Raw genomic sequence first — 17,475 nt, forward strand, 5'->3', positions numbered from 1 at the left:
TGGCGTCGCCTCTCCTTGCCTCGTTCTGGATTCATGTGGGGGCAGTGGAGCTATGGTTAGGAGCCCGCGTTGTTTCGGGGGTAGTGGGCACGTCTCCACAAGAGGCGCAGCTTCTGAATGATGACCGAAGCTATGGAGTATGTGCGTGCCTTGACACGTGCGCTGCAAACGCAGTTCTTGGCGACGACGATGAATACAGACTATAGTTGCGCCACCGTGTTATGGCAACCGATGTCAAGGAGGAGCTTAGTGCTGGCACTAAATGGAATGCCGATGGCCAGCTATGTCGCCTTCCGGATGAGCGCATTAGGGCGATGGATATCTTGCTAACGGAGATTGGTATAGGGCATCTGATAGCGCAGACGCGACATAATTAGTACGTTTCTTAGTTGAAGCATATCTCTTTCTCTTGGCTCGGTTGGAGACACTACGCATCATGGGCAGCACCTGTTCTCCTTGCCTGAGCAGGTGCTGCACCGTCATAGCGGGACCTCCATCTTTCTGGATATGGAGACCGAGTATCTTAATACATTTTGGTTGAGAAATCGGCACGTCTTCATTTGCAATTTGTATGGTGGGCGGTCACCATCTTTTGTGATGGACCAGTAGCAACTCAAATTTTTCCGACGCACATCTAAGGCCAATAGTTTGAGCAGCCTCATGCACCCTGTTCATAGCCTGTTGGAGAGTTTCTTGGATATGTCCTGGCGAAGCCGTGTTGATCCAGATAGTGATATCATCTGCGTAGATTGCATATTTGATGTCGGGGGATGTCTCGTAGCGCTCTGTGGACTATGCGCATAGCAAGATTAAAGAGCGTGGGCGAGATCACTGAACCCTGCGGGATACCTCTCTGCGGATGTGAGGTACTGTTGTGAGGTGATGTCGTCTACTCGTAGCATGTACGTGCGACTCCGTAAGAAGTCCCCGGTATAGTTATATAGCTTGGTTCCGCAGCCAGTAGCTTCGAGCTCTTGCAGCATAGCATCGTGGTTAACATAGTCAAAAGCTTTCTTGAGGTCAATGGCAAGAATAGCTTTAAGCTGAGCGCTGCTTGTTTCTTTCGTGATTTCTTCGTGTAGCTGCAGCAGAACGTCTTGAGTAGATAAGTGGTGTCTGTATCCAATCAAATTATGGGGTTGGTGTTAGGATTTCTCCAGGTGACTAAGAAGTCTGTTAAGCACGATGCGGTCCATTAGCTCACCGACGCATGATGTTAGCGATATTGGGCACAGATTCGCTATGGCTTGGAGCTTGCCAGGCTTCGGAATGAAAATGATACTGCCTGTCTTCAGCTCTTCTGGCAAGCTGCCCGTGTCCCCCACATTGTTAATTTGCTGTAGTAAGAATGCATAACTGAGGTTTTTTAGCGCACGAAAAGAGACAAAGGACAGTGGCAAGACGCGGACACAGCGCTGTGTCCGCGTCTTGCCACTGTCTCTTGTCCCTTTTCGTGCGCTAAAAAACCTCAGTTATGGAATACCAACACGCCCTAACCTACGCTCTTTAAGAATGCATGATCGGCTTCTGTAAGGTTGCGGAGCTGTGTTGTCGTAATTTGGTCTGGTCCTGGCGCTTTATTTGGCTTTGTTTCTGCTAAGGCATGCTGTAATTCCGCTAATGTGATTGGGCCGATGAGGATCGGCTGCGGAGCGACCGCGGTGAGCTGTAGCCTTCCTGAAAAGTCAAGTCATCGTGAAAGAGCACTCAACGCAATGTGCTTGAAACACTACTTTAATGAGAACTCCGCAAATAAAACTCAGCTGAGAGATCGCAATATGACCGATTTGTCGTCTTGCGTTGTTGCGACATCGTAAGCAACAACATTACACCCGGAAACATGACGCAGCAGCACTAAACTCAGCAAGATTTTGTGGCAACACTAAACTCAGCGAACTACCCCGCGACAAACTCAGCGACAAGTATTATTGCGTCATAAGATTTGCTTAGGTGTCCCCACAGTTTCCTTTACGCCAAAGACGCAGGAATGCGATGGGAAAACTTATAGCATTTCATAAACCGCATCACTAAAGCCTTGCTTCCTGTAGATACCAACATATGTGTGTTGGATCTGCATGTTCTTTCTTTTTGTTATTGATGACTCTGCGACGCTTCTTTCTTTTGGCACGCTTTCGATGCTCACTTTCGAGTCTTCCGCTCTCATCACGTGCTGATAGCACTAATCAAATCGGCCTCGATTGTTGTTCTTACACGAAGTCTGAAGGCTTTGCGGTTACATATCGCCTCTCTTCGTTACCTCGTCTCGCGGACAGCTTTACCCACTCATATAGGAACAACGCAGCTGTTTTATATCGAGAAACACAGCTCGCAGGCATGCGAGCTGTCCACAACTGCTGTCCTTTACTCGTAGTGCTTGAGTGCACTTTTCTTAGCTTCGGCTCAACATTACACTGGTGTCTGACCAGTCAGTATCCCATTTGCAAGAGCTACCTTCGTGACACACTCACTTTCTAACTGAACCAAATTGTACGCAGATGGCCTAACTGCATCTCTAGCGTTGCATTGGCACAAAACCTCGTCGCAGTCAATGTGGTCTCGATCAACGGCCTTTTCAGCAACTACGCCACGGTGTGCGGATCCTGTACCACCTATGAGAACTCTTGTGCTCTCACAGGGATTAATAGCATCTGATTTGGCGCTCGGCAGAATCATACAACAACGTCTTCTTTGCAACTTGCGCGCGCTACTTCTACAGATGCCTCACATTTTTGCTGTTTCGCTTCAAGCTCATGTTTCCATCCTTTCAAACTCTTGCATTTCTCGCTCCCGTTTTTCTAGCTCCCGTTTTTCTGGCTCCCGCTTTTCTAGCTCCTGCTTTTCCTGTTGTATTAGAATTAAACTACCGAACTATTTTATGTCCTCCGGATCACTGTGGATTTCTAAAAGGGCCTTACGAATTTAGACTTCTGGCGTGTCTTCCTCTACTTCTAGATAGAGCTCCTCACACAATCACAAGGCAGCTCTTGCTAAACTGATCATGTCCATGGTCACCACTTTAGGCATTGACACCGCTGTCGCAGAATACTTGCGGCTATACCCACACCAATCACAATACAAATAAAAAAAGATTACCAGCGGTTCAGTTCTGCTTACCTAGAAAATTTGAATCCTGGAAATTATTACAACAGAAACGACACCCGTACCGGCCTCAGAAGCAGCACCATATCCGCAAGTCGCCCACCGTACCCAGTTAGTTAGAGGAGGTGGTCAATCCCAAATTGCCTCCAGGTTATTGGCATTCCTATAGATAAACACGCTCCAACTATTTCTACGTAAGCACGAGGTCTGGCTTCAGTAGCTGGTTCAGATTCAGCTAAAAGCAGCTTTCTGCCTGAGACACGCAACACGCACAATTTCTCTATACATCTATAAACGCTGTATCGGCTTTTAGCAATTGCAGGCTATAAGACCCGAATCACCTCAAGTGCAACTCCAGACAGTCACCCTATACTATGCATTGATGATGTGCTGCGTTGATGCCACCGCCGCCATCAGTTCTTTTAAGACCCTCAAGGTGCATATGTTACATTGGAGAGGCGAAGGGCGAAAAATACAATGCAAGAATTAGGAATACAGTACCTGAAACGGCAATTCACCGTATAAGATCAAAAGAAGGCATAGAAAAGAGAACTGGTGATAGCTCAGAAACAACAGGCCAAATAAAATACGCACTATGGAGTAAATAAATCTTCCAAAAGTACGCTATAAGAAATAGGCAATGTTCACGAATAGGTGTCCAATGTATTTCGTTTGATACCACCTTACTTCATGTAGGTAATGCGTTTTTAAAGCAAGTGGGGTCACATATGCTTACTTATGGCGCAGGTAAATTATTCCAATCGATCGAACTCCTAGAAAGGAATGACTGTGAGCACGTGGCAATGTTATGGCACAGACGTAAATGTTATGTTCACGATCACGGCTAGTAGGATGGGATTTGGTCTTCGACCTTGTGCTTACCAGTTTCGCCAGATTTACGGGACCGGAATAACCTTTGGTGTTTTCCAGTAAACAGAGAATGATGATTGATGGTACGACTGTGAAAATATGCTCTCTAAGATGATTGAGGGAATACTCTCTTAAGTTTTTCAAAAAGTTTTGTGGGATTTTATCTATCCCGCAGGAAGAAGCAAGCTTAAGATCTTCTATTACATTTTTTACAAAATTAGAGTTAAGACTGATGGCGTTCGTTGGGAAAAAAATAGTTCGCGGTTGCATTGAAAGTTTGTAAGCGTGTGATGGAGATTAGAATGATTGTATACAGGCTACATTCAGGTTTGTAACGCAGCGACGCCTGGATACAGGTTCACCGGATGATGCGCCAAGTGATATAAATTCTGATTCATTACACCTTACTACATTCCAGAAGCCTTAATTTTGGTGAATATATAAGTTTGTTCGGGAGGGTAGCATTAAAACGCAAGGATATATGAGTCTTTAATGTGGATGGGTAAGCAGAGGCAGCTTCTTTGTAATCGGACCAATTGTTCTGGTTCCGCATCGGCTGTGTGAAAAATATGTTCTTTTTCTCTGTTAGATAGGCGTTTTACAGATTTATTATATTACGAAACATTGTTATTAAAAAACATGTTCAGTCTGAGTAATCCGTTTGATTAGATCACGTACTTTTTTGTTTGAATATATTCCAGTTAGCATCCAGTGAGCGCTCGGGGACTTTAGGTCAGGAAGGCATCAAGAAAAATAACGAGTTCATTGTTAACAGCTGCAATGTTACCGTTTCTGTAGTCACAAATATTTTTAGGACGGGTATAGGACGGTAGAACTGACAGGCTAATGGAAAAAAATGCGAGTTATCGTGATTGCTCAAGCCGGGTGAGTGGGTAACGCAAGCTGTGATATCACTCGATGACATGAGAACAAGGTCTAGAATTTTCATGGTAAAAGCAGAGCAAAAATAAAGGCCACACTAGCGCCTGTCCTCTGTATTTCTCTGTCTTATGTGGCCGTCATTTTTTGCGCTGCTTTTACCGTGAAGATCAGCCAAATGGCCCAGTTTTACACTCTATTGAAGGTCTAGAAGAGATGACGTGTAAGAAATATTAACAATTTAGCTTAAGTAATTAGTAACAGTTTGGCTTAAGTTGAAATCAGTGCATATATCAATAAAACGCTTCAAATCTGTGGAAAAATTGTTTAATAAAGGACGCGTGTCTGGCCAGGAAATGTTGGGGCAATTGAAATCGCCCATAAATAATATTGCTGCTCCTGGGAAACGACCCGCGATTCGGCATAAGCAATCGTACACACTACCACAAAATGGTGCTCGGTAACAAGCACCGATGACATCATTTTTGAAGTTTACAGAAACACAGCGCCATACACGTTCAATTTCACACGTTATGGCTAAAGGGGAACAGTCAAAGCACTCATTAACAGCGAGTAAAACACTACCTCCTATTGTGATAACGCGATCAGCGCGATAAACATTATACTTTTTATTACAGTGGAATGACCATGTTTCGGTTAATGCAAATATGTCAGCGTCACAATTATTTAGTAAGCTGCACAGATAATCTTTTTTTAGGAAAGAGGCTACGAATGTTAGTAAATGGAACAGGTAGCCTAGATATTTTAAGCTGAGGATCCCTACCGCTCGCGTTGTCGTCTCGGCGCGTGTTTTGAACAGTACGGCGAAACCTTAAAGATCGAACTGATGCCGCGTCATCGTCATGGGACACGTGATGGTCCCATCTCATAGACCCTATCTTCATTGGCGTCATATATGTAACCCGTCATCGATTAGTAGCTTGTTATACATTAATTTAAATGACAAATTTGAACCTTTTGTGTACTCGATAAGGGTTTTTCTTGAATGACGTGTAGCTGCACTGAAAACTTCGCTGACTGCAGCACTGTTGCATTTTAGCGTTGCGCATTTCGATAGAATGACTTCGCAAATTTACTATTAGTGGATGTGCTCTCTCTGGAATAAGAGAGACAGAGAGAGAGATCTGGAGGAGGAGGAAAGTCACTAGAATAAAACAATTTATAAGTGCAAGTCTATGAGAATATGAGAATGAGAATATGAGAATATCGCGCTCAGGTGGCCTCTTGGATCTTTACCCGTATGTGCTTAACAATGTACCCGTAGATTCAGTTAACTCCTGTAAATACCTTGGCATCCATATTACGAATTGCCTCTCATGAAAAATGCGCATTAACTACGTAATTAAAAATTGGCTGAAGGCTTAGCTTGGTTAAGCCTGGAGTTTGCGAAAGCAATACCATTGGCTGCGCCTTGGTTCGGCTGATGGTGTGGACATGGTTGCCCTTTGTTAAACTTATGGCTATATATCACCCGACATAGCGCAAGGCAGCGTGCCGACCACTGCGAGGAGCCGAGCTGTAGCCCCATTTATCCTCCTAGCGTGACGTCACACCAGCGAGCGCCCTCTCTCGGTAGCGCCGCAGCAGCGGCGCGCAAGGCTTCGCCCCCACCATCGATGCCGCGAGCTGGGGCCCCGTCTCTCGGTCTGGCGTGACGTCACACGGTCACGTGACGCGCATGCTGTGTAAGGAGGCGCCACGACCACCGATGGGCCGAAAGTGCGAGCAGTATTGCTTTCGCAATAATAATGCTAATCGTAGCCTCGATTTCATTCGCCCATGATATGATATCGCTCGTTATCTTCAGGCCTGGTTAAAGTGTTATTAAGAATAGCCATTGTTTTTTGCTCTGACTGAAAACCGGGGTGTGTAGCAACAGTGTGGTATACCGGAAAAGAGTAAATTATTCCTACCAAGGCGGTCTTCCATATAATATAGTCGGGCACGTAGGATTGCAGCGTGTTTTGCGATGCTGCCAACCGTCTCATGCACGTCACCCAACTCGGGCTGCCATTTTTTAAAATTACTTGTCTGAATTTGTACACTCTCAAGCTTTTCTTTAACTTCGCATATCGATGAAGTTGTTAGGACTCTGATTCTGGGTCCGTAGTTCGCAGTCGGGCGTCACACAGAAAGTGGCTAGTCTAGGCCACCGGAGCGCCTAAAATGTGGTAGCTGGCCTGCGCTACTGGGGTGTCGCACAAAGCGGACCCATGCCCTCGTCCCGTCGCTATCGTTGAGAGTTGGTTGTTGGTGAGATGGACGTCGTCAGGAGGTTGAAAGTAAAAGGTTTCTTAAATGCGTGAGCCTTTTTATGCCTACCCTACGAGGAAACCCGTCCTTCGCGTAAGATGATCGCTTTCAAGGTATGGGCAGGTATGGGCGCAGCAGCGAGCGAATTGACCTTCGTGCCGCCTCTCGCTTCAACGCGAACTAGGCGGCGAGAACAAAGCGCACACGAAGCTATCAGCACTCGGCGCACTATATTCCCATCCCAGATCCCTTTCAAGATTGGGCCCGCGCGGCCGTGCCATACACAGCCACCGCTGGAGTACAGTTGATCGCAACTGATAATGGTTCGCGTCGAGAAGAGGCAGCGTCATCGACCAGGTCTACGTACGAGGTCTACCAAACATGACTCGCTTCAATTAAGTCACGTACTACAGCACGCATAGGCCAGTGCTCATCTTCCTCGAAGACGCGCTATCATCCAAACGTACCATCATATAACAAATTCATGAAGATGGCCTTAAAGTCTTTGGTACATAACCACTCACAGGGACAGGTCAAAAGTAGGGAATGAACACTGCTACTACTCGCCTCTTCTTCGTCGTCTCATGCTAGTGAGTGAAAAACTTTATTGAATATAAATAAAATAAGGCACGACGGTGGGGCCTCTATTCCAGGGCCCCACTGGCACGAGCGGCTCGCTGGGCTTGGTACAGAAGAGCCAATTGGCTCTCCCGACCCTCGTCCGCAAGCCATGCCTCCCACTGCCTATTCCTCATTAGTGGATGTTGGTGTAATATGGGGCGGTCTATGTGCGGAGGCCTCCTGGGGCACTCCTATGTGATGTGTTTTAACTCCCATGTGATGTGTTTTAGTGTGGGTGCGTCTGTGCACCGTGCACGGGCACTCGTCAGTGAACCTCGTGGGGTGTATTCTGTGTAGGTGGTGTAAGTTGCGGTATGTATTCGTCTGAATACGACGCCAATCCCTCTCCTGTTGGCTGTTTCAATCGGAGTGAGTATGTCGAAAACGTCTCCGCTCCTGCCTTAATTTTGCTGTAGGAAGATGTCACGAGAATTCGGTGGAAGATCGTCGCTAGGCCATACCGTTGCTCGGACGTTTAATCCTCGAGCAATACGGTCTGCCCTCGCGTTTCCTGCCAGTCCCTCGTGTGCCGGACGCCATATGATAGTATGGTACGTGCCATAGAGTTTCACATTAGTATACCTAGAGGCAAATCTGGCGCTGTGATCGTTCAACCATCATGGGAATGATGGGAAGTACAGGCTTCGGATTGGCATTCTATTGACTGGCGAACTAGTGTACAAGTATTTTTTGGCAGTTTTGGTTTCGCTCCAAGCGCAATTGCTACAACCTGCAGTTGGACAGTGCAACGCAAAGCTCTTTGCCTTTGTTATGTTGCTCGGAGTGGCGATAGCGCGCTGGGCCAGCGACTGGGACGATGCTTGTGTCGCGGTGTGGCGTCGAAGCCGTGACGAGAAAGCGGCGGCATCGTAAACGTTGAAAGAACATGTTTTGAGCGTTTGGACCTTTGTTTGTTAAGTGTGTTAGGTTGGCACTGTAGCGTTACGTGCTTTATGAAACTTCAGAATAGGACAAAGAAGGCGCTACTGATACAAGACATATACAGTTGTACTTCTAGTGGCTTGACAATCAAATTTTATTGAGGGCTTCATTATGTGCTCATTTATGTGCTCATTGAAATGCGTGTTTTAGGACTTTGAGAACACAAACTTACTTGTGGTAGGAAAGATAGCTGCTTCCTAGCTGTAGTCTAGTGTCGCACAATGGGTACCCGCAAAGCCACGCTGTAACGCTTCGGAAGCGGTACGCCAACATAAAATATGATGCAGCATACTCGTAGGAGGCCACTAGCGTCCTAGCTAGCACTGCAGCAGATGTGCTTAAAAGTACTTGAAGACGTTCAGCAATCGTGACAGCCGACGCAACCTTTCGAAAGAGCGAGAGAGTTCGCAAGTGCCTGTCGTCTGCGAGAAGAGAGAGAGAGAGTAAAACTTTATTCAATCTAAATAAAATAAGGCACGATGGTTGGAGCCCCTATTCCAGGGCCCCACTGGCACGAGCGGCTCGCTGGGCTTGGTCCAGAAGAGCCAACTGGCTCTCCCGACCCTCGTCCGCAAGCCATGCCTCCCACTGACTGTTCCTCATTAGTGGATGTTGGTGTAATATGGGACTGTCTATGTGCAGAAAAGTCTCGCGTTTGCAGCGAGCAGGCGTCGTAGCAGACGACACTTGTAGCATTCCTCTCAAGGGCGCAACGCTTTGTCACAATACAACATTTTTATTTCCAGAAATACATGATGAGTATTTTTATTTAAGTACTTGCACGGTTGTTTTGCTGTTGAAAAAATGAATAAATAATTATTCTTTGGCGTTAAATTGGGAACAGAATCGCACAAGTATGCATACCCTGGTGTGTCCTGGTGACAAACCATAGTAAACCATGCTTCCATCTCAAAGTCATACAAAGTTTATGCAGCGTGTTGTACATTATATAACATACTGCAGAAATAGAATTAGATTTTACGCGATAATATTTGAGTATAGCTTTGTTTACTGCGCCAGAAACAAACGCCACTAGTCTAAAGACCGAAGTCAATCCGAAGCCTGTACTTCCCATCATTCCCATGTAGGTTGAGGCAACGCTCATGAGAACCCCCGTAGACACTAGCGCCACATTTCCCTTTAGGGTATTTTTAGAAACTCTATGGTACGTGCCCTTATAGTTGATTACTTAAAATTTTGAGTATTGATTGGGGTGCCGTTCCATTTAGAAACAGGCGGCATGCCGCTTGTGAGTCGGATAATAGGTGTCATGCTAGGCTCAGTTAACATTTCGGCGTTGCAGCCGCGCTTCTCCGTTTCACGATTCTTTCGCGGTGTTTGTCGCAATTCTACCAAACACAGCAGCGACGAAGAAACAGCAGGTGATTAGTAGCATATTCATACGCATCATTTAGTTAACTCCCACAGAAGATTATGTGTGTAATTTATTTACATACTTACAGCTGGCATTACAGCACAAAGCGCCATTGTTTTAGTAGAACAATGTATCTTAGCAGTCTACACGACTTATCGAAGCACCAAACATATGCACCCAAGAAGATGAAGACAACGCGGACCACTGACTCTCGCGTGCAGCACTTTCTTTTTTTTTTTTTTTTGTAGGGGCGTGTTCTATTGCAGACGTCAACAATTTGTCATCTAACGGTGCCTTAGGTAGGGTGAAGTTGAAATAGTGGCATGTAAAATTGCTCTAACGGAGCCTAAGCGAGCTCGTCAGTGGAGCAGATTCAATTGCGTGCTGATACCGAACGGTCGCATCGTGGTGGTGTCGTATTACAGCAATCAGAAATTCGTTGACTTTAACAACGGAATGTCGAAGCGACAAAACAAATTGTTTGCTGCGTTTATGAAGGAGGCACTGGGACTCGTCCTCTTAAATTGGGACACAATGCCAATACCACGCACAGCGGGTGTCATTGATTATCTGGTCGCAAGAGGACTTCGATCACATTTTGAAAATCCACGGTTACATCTGCTGCTTCAAACTTCATAGGACGCTACTCATGCTACTCAACGCGGTACCCAACATGGTACCGCCGACCAGCGTATCTCAACATAAACGCGCCAAATTCATAGCACAGACATGTCAACACATTAATAAGGGATATTTGAATGCAGAAAACGTGTAGTACTTTAAGACACCTAGTGGGATTCTTGTTAAGAGCATCTCAATCATTTCCATTTTCCCATATCTTCGGCAGATACTTGATAGCTACATTATACGCATTCAATAAACATTTATTCACATGCGCTGTGCGGATACATGAACACAGACTCCCACATTGCGTGGAATCTGGCTAGTTTTTTACAATTCATGTTGTTGCACATTTATTGGAACAACAACTAAAGCCTCATAAACTCGAGACGCACTCAACTGTATTCTTCGGTAGCAACAAGTTACTGTATATAAAATTATTGCATGCTTCAAATGTAATTATGCCCGTTGTCATCTAAGTGCCGAAATCTAGGCGGCGTCATCGGCTAGCCCTTTATTTTCTCTAACGCGCATTCACGTTCGCGGTGCTCCTGACAGAGAAATGCCGGCACATAGTTTTCAAGAAGAAAGAGTGCTCGTTATTGTTTTGATGTCAGAGAGTCCCGATTAAGTAAATGATAAAAACAACCACTTAAATGGGCAAACTATAAGCTTGTCTAACCTTTATCATTTTTGCTTCTAGGCAATCAAATTCGGTCAAGCTTGCAGATGCGCATGCCGCCGATTGGTTTAAAAACGTGGTGTATATAAATGGCGGGAGGAGGGGGGGAGGAGGCTCACGTGGCACACTAATAATCAAAAATGATTGACTGGTATACAATATTCGTAATTGCAACATACGAAAATGAATGAAACAGGTGCCAAAACACTAGTAGCCTTGCCCTGAGAAAAAGATACTAGCGACAAAGAAATATTCCATCCACTTAGCCAAATTTAGTTCCTTCTGTTGCGTGAAAATGCGAATCGTTACTATTCACATATATGTTGATAACCATAGTGGAACTTGATTTTCCATCAAGGGTGGAGCTAAACATTCTGCAGGCTATTACAAGGATAACTTTATATATATACGTAAGGGTAATTCGACTTGACTTAGAAAAAACGTTCACCAAAGGCACTACCACATAACGTACCCTCCCTAAGTAGCGCTGTGGCTGTGGCGTTACGCTGCTGAGCTTGAGGCCACGGGTTGCATAATTCCACGGTGCCCGCATTTCTATGGGTGTGTAATGCAAAAACGTTCGCGTACTTATATTTAGGTGAACGTTAATGGGCGACTCCGGCATTTTTTTACTATAGTGGGATGCTGTCGTTTTCAAATGGCATTGACAGTCCTGTCACCGGTAGGGTGCTTCAGTTTGCTCGGAAACGCAGTTCTTAATAACCAATAAAAGAGGTACCGAAACTGAAAGGGGTAGCTGCTTCGTGCGACGTCACGATGAGTCGACGACATCAGATCGCATACGCCACCGTAATGTAAACAAGCAGAACACGTGATAAAGGCGCAGTACACGCGGCGCTAACGCCGAAAAGGCGAAGCTGATGATGTCTCCCGACGACAATGGGAGTTATTCCACTTCTTTCGATCTAGACAGCGGCGATTTCAACGACAGTATGAGCGCTGAAGGATCGCCGTAAGCTTTCGACCAGAAGCCGGCGAGCGAGGCAGCTGACGTCATACGCTTGAAGACGCCCCTTTTTCCGCCGGCTTGACTGGGCGCAAATGGCAAAGAATGCTCCGGTATCCAGTAGCCCAAGCTCATGTACCCGATGCGTTGCGCCGAAGAATTGTCGGCTGCAGCTCTGTCAACACCTCACGAAATAATTGCACGAATGTGCGGGCTAAAAAATTTAATTCGCAAAATGGTCGCTAACTATTCGCCTTAGCGGAACGTTTCATGTGAGGTGCGCTCATGCCGTGCGTTCATGCTGGGAGCAGAGTCGCTGAACATACAGTGAGGCGTTGTAAGGCGTTGAGGCTCTTGGGTCCCTCTTCCGTTCAGAACGCGCAGCGAAGACGAACAAAGACAGCAGCAAGAGGGCGTTCAACGAGCGCGCCCGGCTCTCGCGCTTACGGCGAAGCGTTCGTTGAGAGCGACGTTGCATAAGTGCGGCCGTCAAAAGTCGCGAATGGGATTCTCTGGATCGTCTTCAGACTCGGTGCGGCCGAAGAGTTTGGCGGCGTATGACTCGACAGGCTGTATATAGACCGTTTTTTCGTAGGCGCCGCCATATTGTGAACGCAGTGGCGCCGCCTATGAGCAGAGCCATACTGGCTTGGGTGAAAGCGGTCTTTTGCATGGCAGGTATACGCTCGGCGGTAGGTTCTGGCGTTTGTTTTCGCGGTCGTGCGGTCTGTTTAGTATGACGTGCGTCTTCTACGTGGTAAGCGGTTCTGTGAGACGTGCTGGAGTGGTTTAAGGCGTCATGGCCGGAATTTCTGCTGGCGTTGAGGTGGACGGAACACGCAGCGCGATGTGTGCTCGCATATTTGAGCCTACAATCAGCCTCGGAGATCAATTGTGTATTTATAAATGTTCCAATCACTAATGTGACCTAATTGCAGTATTATCCTCTTCTAAGCTGCGGTTTAGGAGCCATGAAACATACGCGACGATCGTAACAGCGTGGGTACTGTTCTGCTACGATAGGAGCTGTGCTGTTTGACAAGCGTTCAAACTGTTCACTGCAGGTTACATTGCGTGACTATTTGGTTGGATGGATGAGGTTTCCACCCATGAATAAAATAGTTTTGGCTAGTAATAGCAGCATACCTTACAGTCTGATTTAAGCTTGTCCAGCAAAGCGACCGTTTACGAACTGCGCGAGCGTCCCAAGCAGTCGTAGGTACTGGATTACAGATATATTTGTTCTGTATAGCGCATGGTCCAAGCATACGGCGTCAGTGGTTATATATTTAGAAACGCTGTGCGGTGTTAGCCCGTTTTCTCTCGCTTTTTAGAGAAAGAGGATGATAACCGATTTTTTTTTTCGGTTGTGTTCGTTCAGTTGTCTACGACGCACTCACACGTATTACGGAATATTGCGCTCAAAAATAGCCATCACATTCTTTTTATGCGAACCCTCTCATATATTATGGCTGTATACAGGCCAAAAAGGCAATGCCGAAGCACACAGCTTATATGTGTATCGTGCTGGCTCACCAACCGCAGTAATCGCTGTGTTGAACAGCGCCATGGGCCTCATGCAGCAAGGCTAGCGTAGACATATGTTAATTTCAAGCATACAAGACTTGAAATGCGTGAGAACGATGCCGGTGCATCACAAATATTTGATAGCGCCTGCCGCTTAGATGTTTCGTGGTTGCCTTAGGTTGGCCGTGCACGAGCATGCGCTCTCATGTTTTACTCCCTACGCCAAGCGATCAGACAGTAAGCTGATTTATCATTTAATGCTGGTAATACAGAGACACCGGTTTTCTTTGTTGGAATAAAACCGATATAAGCAAAATAGTTTGCAACACATACACACACCGCGACTGACAATGTGCGTTCACCGCGGCTGATTATGCGTGTCACATTTGTGCGCCCTCAAGACATATTTCTGGCTACAGTAGTTACCGATGCACCGAAAGGCTTCCCTGACGACATTATACCAACGAACATGGCGTAAATTTCACAAAGTAAGATCTAAAACATCTCGAAATCGTTCCGCAGCACGCGACAGCAATACGGCAATACTTTCAAGCAGCGCCGCGCCGGATCGCCCAAGCCAGAGAGGAGGAAAGGCTCTCCGCGCGCGCTTTCCTCCTCGTCCGATGAAACGGTCGCTGGCGCCGCGATGTTCAGCTCGCTTTTACTTCCCCTCTCCCGCTCGCTCCGAGAAGCCGCTGCAAAACCAGCCGTTATGTTTCACGCTTTCCTTCTTACCCTCGAAAGTTGAAGAAAACTGTTGTTGTTGTGTGACTTCATGTCACAAGTACAGTGTCTGTGTCAGCTGCACAGAAATTAAAAAAAAACGTGAATTTTGTGAGGATATTTCCCGTATTCTATGACATTATGTGTCTGTGATTACTGGGAATTCGGTAGCGTGAAAAATATGGCAGATAAGCAACAACCATATCCTTAATAATCCCTCAATTAGTACTTATAGAGGAAGCACTTCAATTCCAGAATTGAGCACTCAAAGTCATATTATTAACTCAACAAAAGCTTCTTAAACAAAATCGTTTTGGGTGCTACAACCTACAGTACTTTGGCACTCCGGGCGGCGCCCAGTATGGCAGTAGCAATATAAATATGAAATAGTGGACCAGTGAGGTTGATCCCTCAACCCTCTCCATAGCGAGTGCGGACCAACAGGTTTCGCTGGCACGGGCTTCATCGCGGTCTTCCTTTTTTTTTTTTTTTATGGTAACGCCAAGAATCGACGCGAAGCGTGCTCTATTCTGTTCCCAATCTCTTGGTGGTACCGCAGCTCGGATAATCACGTTTGTCCGTATAGCAGCAAATAAAAACAAGGCTTTATTCATCAGAATGAAGAGAACTCGTAATTGTCATAACCTTAACGCCCGCGCAGCAGGGAGGCAGGCGGCGTTTTCCGTTTTTCTAATATGGTGGGGAGATCAGCGTCACTCAGACACAATTTAATTTTCGTTTTCGTTCAGGGCTGCCAACAGCCAAAATACTGCGGGCCATAGTACCTACGACGATTTTTGTGAAGTTTTTGTTGGGCAAGATATGAATGTCGGCCTTCAACTTTGCAAATAAAATGTTGCCGCTAAAATTGGTAGTTAGAACTTTATAAAATTCTTATTGCGAAGCAATACTACTTTAGGTCGCACTTCAGCCCGTTCCGTGGCGAGACGGTGGTAGGCACCATTGACCTTTAGCGTAACCTCGCTGCGTGACGTCACACCACGTGACCTAGAGTGACGTCACACCAGCTGTGTAAAAACGGGGCCCCATCTCACGCCGTCGCGAGGCGAGGCGGTAGCCACCAACGGCGGCCTAACTCCCGCTCCTCTCACCAGGGGCGCTACGGTCAGAGTGGGCGTATCTTACGACGCGGAGAAAGTGGAGTGTTACCGCACCGTCGGCCAATCGATACTAGAAGATTTTGTAATGGGCACGCTGGTGAGGGAAATGTTTGTCGGCATACACGGATTCGACGGATGACTTCCTCTTAGATGATTCACTGTAAGCCGTAACACTAGCATAACCCAAGACTACCACCAGCCATACTACCAGCTGATCCGAGAATAACACACTATTGCTTCGCAATCACCAGGCTTAACCAAGCTAAGCCACGGCCGTTTTTTTTTTACTTGTGATGTGACCCGTATTTGCCACGATGCCGCATTCGTATTGGTTGCCAAGCCTTACAGTCTGACAGAAGATGTGCACATGCGCTTATCACAAGTTATCAGTGCAGCACCCTGTGTTACTTGGCGCAGAAAAGACAGCGTGTACTGGCCTCGAGCTGCACCACTGGAAAAACTGGCGCCACCGTCGGCGTGACGTGCTATTAGGGATCACGTGGACATAGCGGCCGCGTCGGCTGCTTCGGGACGCCGAAGCGAGCGGAAAACTAGAGTTTAAGTTCCCTCGTACGCTGCGGTCCTCATTTAGTGGTGAGATTTTCCCGCTTCGAGTGTCCCCTTAACAACGATTGAAAGCACTACAATAGGTAGTGGTTGCCTTTGAAGGCGCGCAACATGGTAGGCTACTGCTCGGTGCCGCAGTGCCGGACGTACGCAACGGAGTTTGGTGTCAGCCTTATTCATACGTAGCCGCAGGACAAGAAGCTGCGTGAAGCGTGGCTCGCGAAACAAAACCGGCAAACAGTCATCGCCTACAACTTGGGTATGCAGCAAGCACAGACGCGAGGAAGATTTCTGCTACGGCGCCGGGTCTGCGATGTTAGAAAAACGCGCAATGAGACGCTCGCCCGACTCCGCTGCCCGACTAATGTCATGACGGTTTGGTCTATGAACTTGTCGATGCTATAGATACTGGCAAGTTCACTGGAGGGGAAAGGGAGCGATAAGAAGCACATTAAAAAAAAAGCATGGCATATGGTCATGTTTGTGTTATGAATTAATGCACTGGATTACAAAAAAAGAAGCAGCGGGAAATCGCACGCTGAGAACACTGATAAACATATAGTGCGACGCAACTCGAGAAATAATATTGAAACGTCCAAGAATTTAGAAAAAAAAAAGATTGAATCGTCGCGACGGCACATCACAGTCCCCGTAGGCGTCGAAGTCTCTACAATGAAATTATTTTTGAACAGCTCTGATAGCGCCCACGCAACAATGGTTGTTTGTATACTGTCAAATGCTCATGTTCTGCGGCCTAAAGCTCATGGCACGGTGCGAAAACGCGCACGCGGCGAAAGCAAAACAGTGCGCTGACAAGCATGCAGACGCGCAGTCGGTCGCTGCGAAGCTGTGCGATCGCTGCATTGAGGCTTCATTCTATTACGCTTTATTTAATTATATAAACACTATAAGAACATATTTCACATAGTTTGCTCTCAGCGTTTGCCTACCTTTCACGCAAGAAGCCAGTTCGGGAGACTCCATCGCGGCGACCGCACACAGTGGCGTTCACTGTACGTATTCGGTAACGAGATAACGTCTGTGAACGATTCAGTGCTTTTAGTTTGCCCAATATTATCATTTAGACAGTAAAAAACTTCTCTCATTTCGAAAGTACTTACAGAAATGTCCGGGAGAGCTCCCGCGTGGTGTTTTCAGTGAGCGCTGACAGCAAAACCCATGAGGAGCGCGCCGCGTGATCCCTGAT

This window comes from Dermacentor andersoni, chromosome 1 (assembly GCF_023375885.2).
Source record: "Dermacentor andersoni chromosome 1, qqDerAnde1_hic_scaffold, whole genome shotgun sequence".
Lineage (NCBI taxonomy): Eukaryota > Metazoa > Arthropoda > Arachnida > Ixodida > Ixodidae > Dermacentor > Dermacentor andersoni.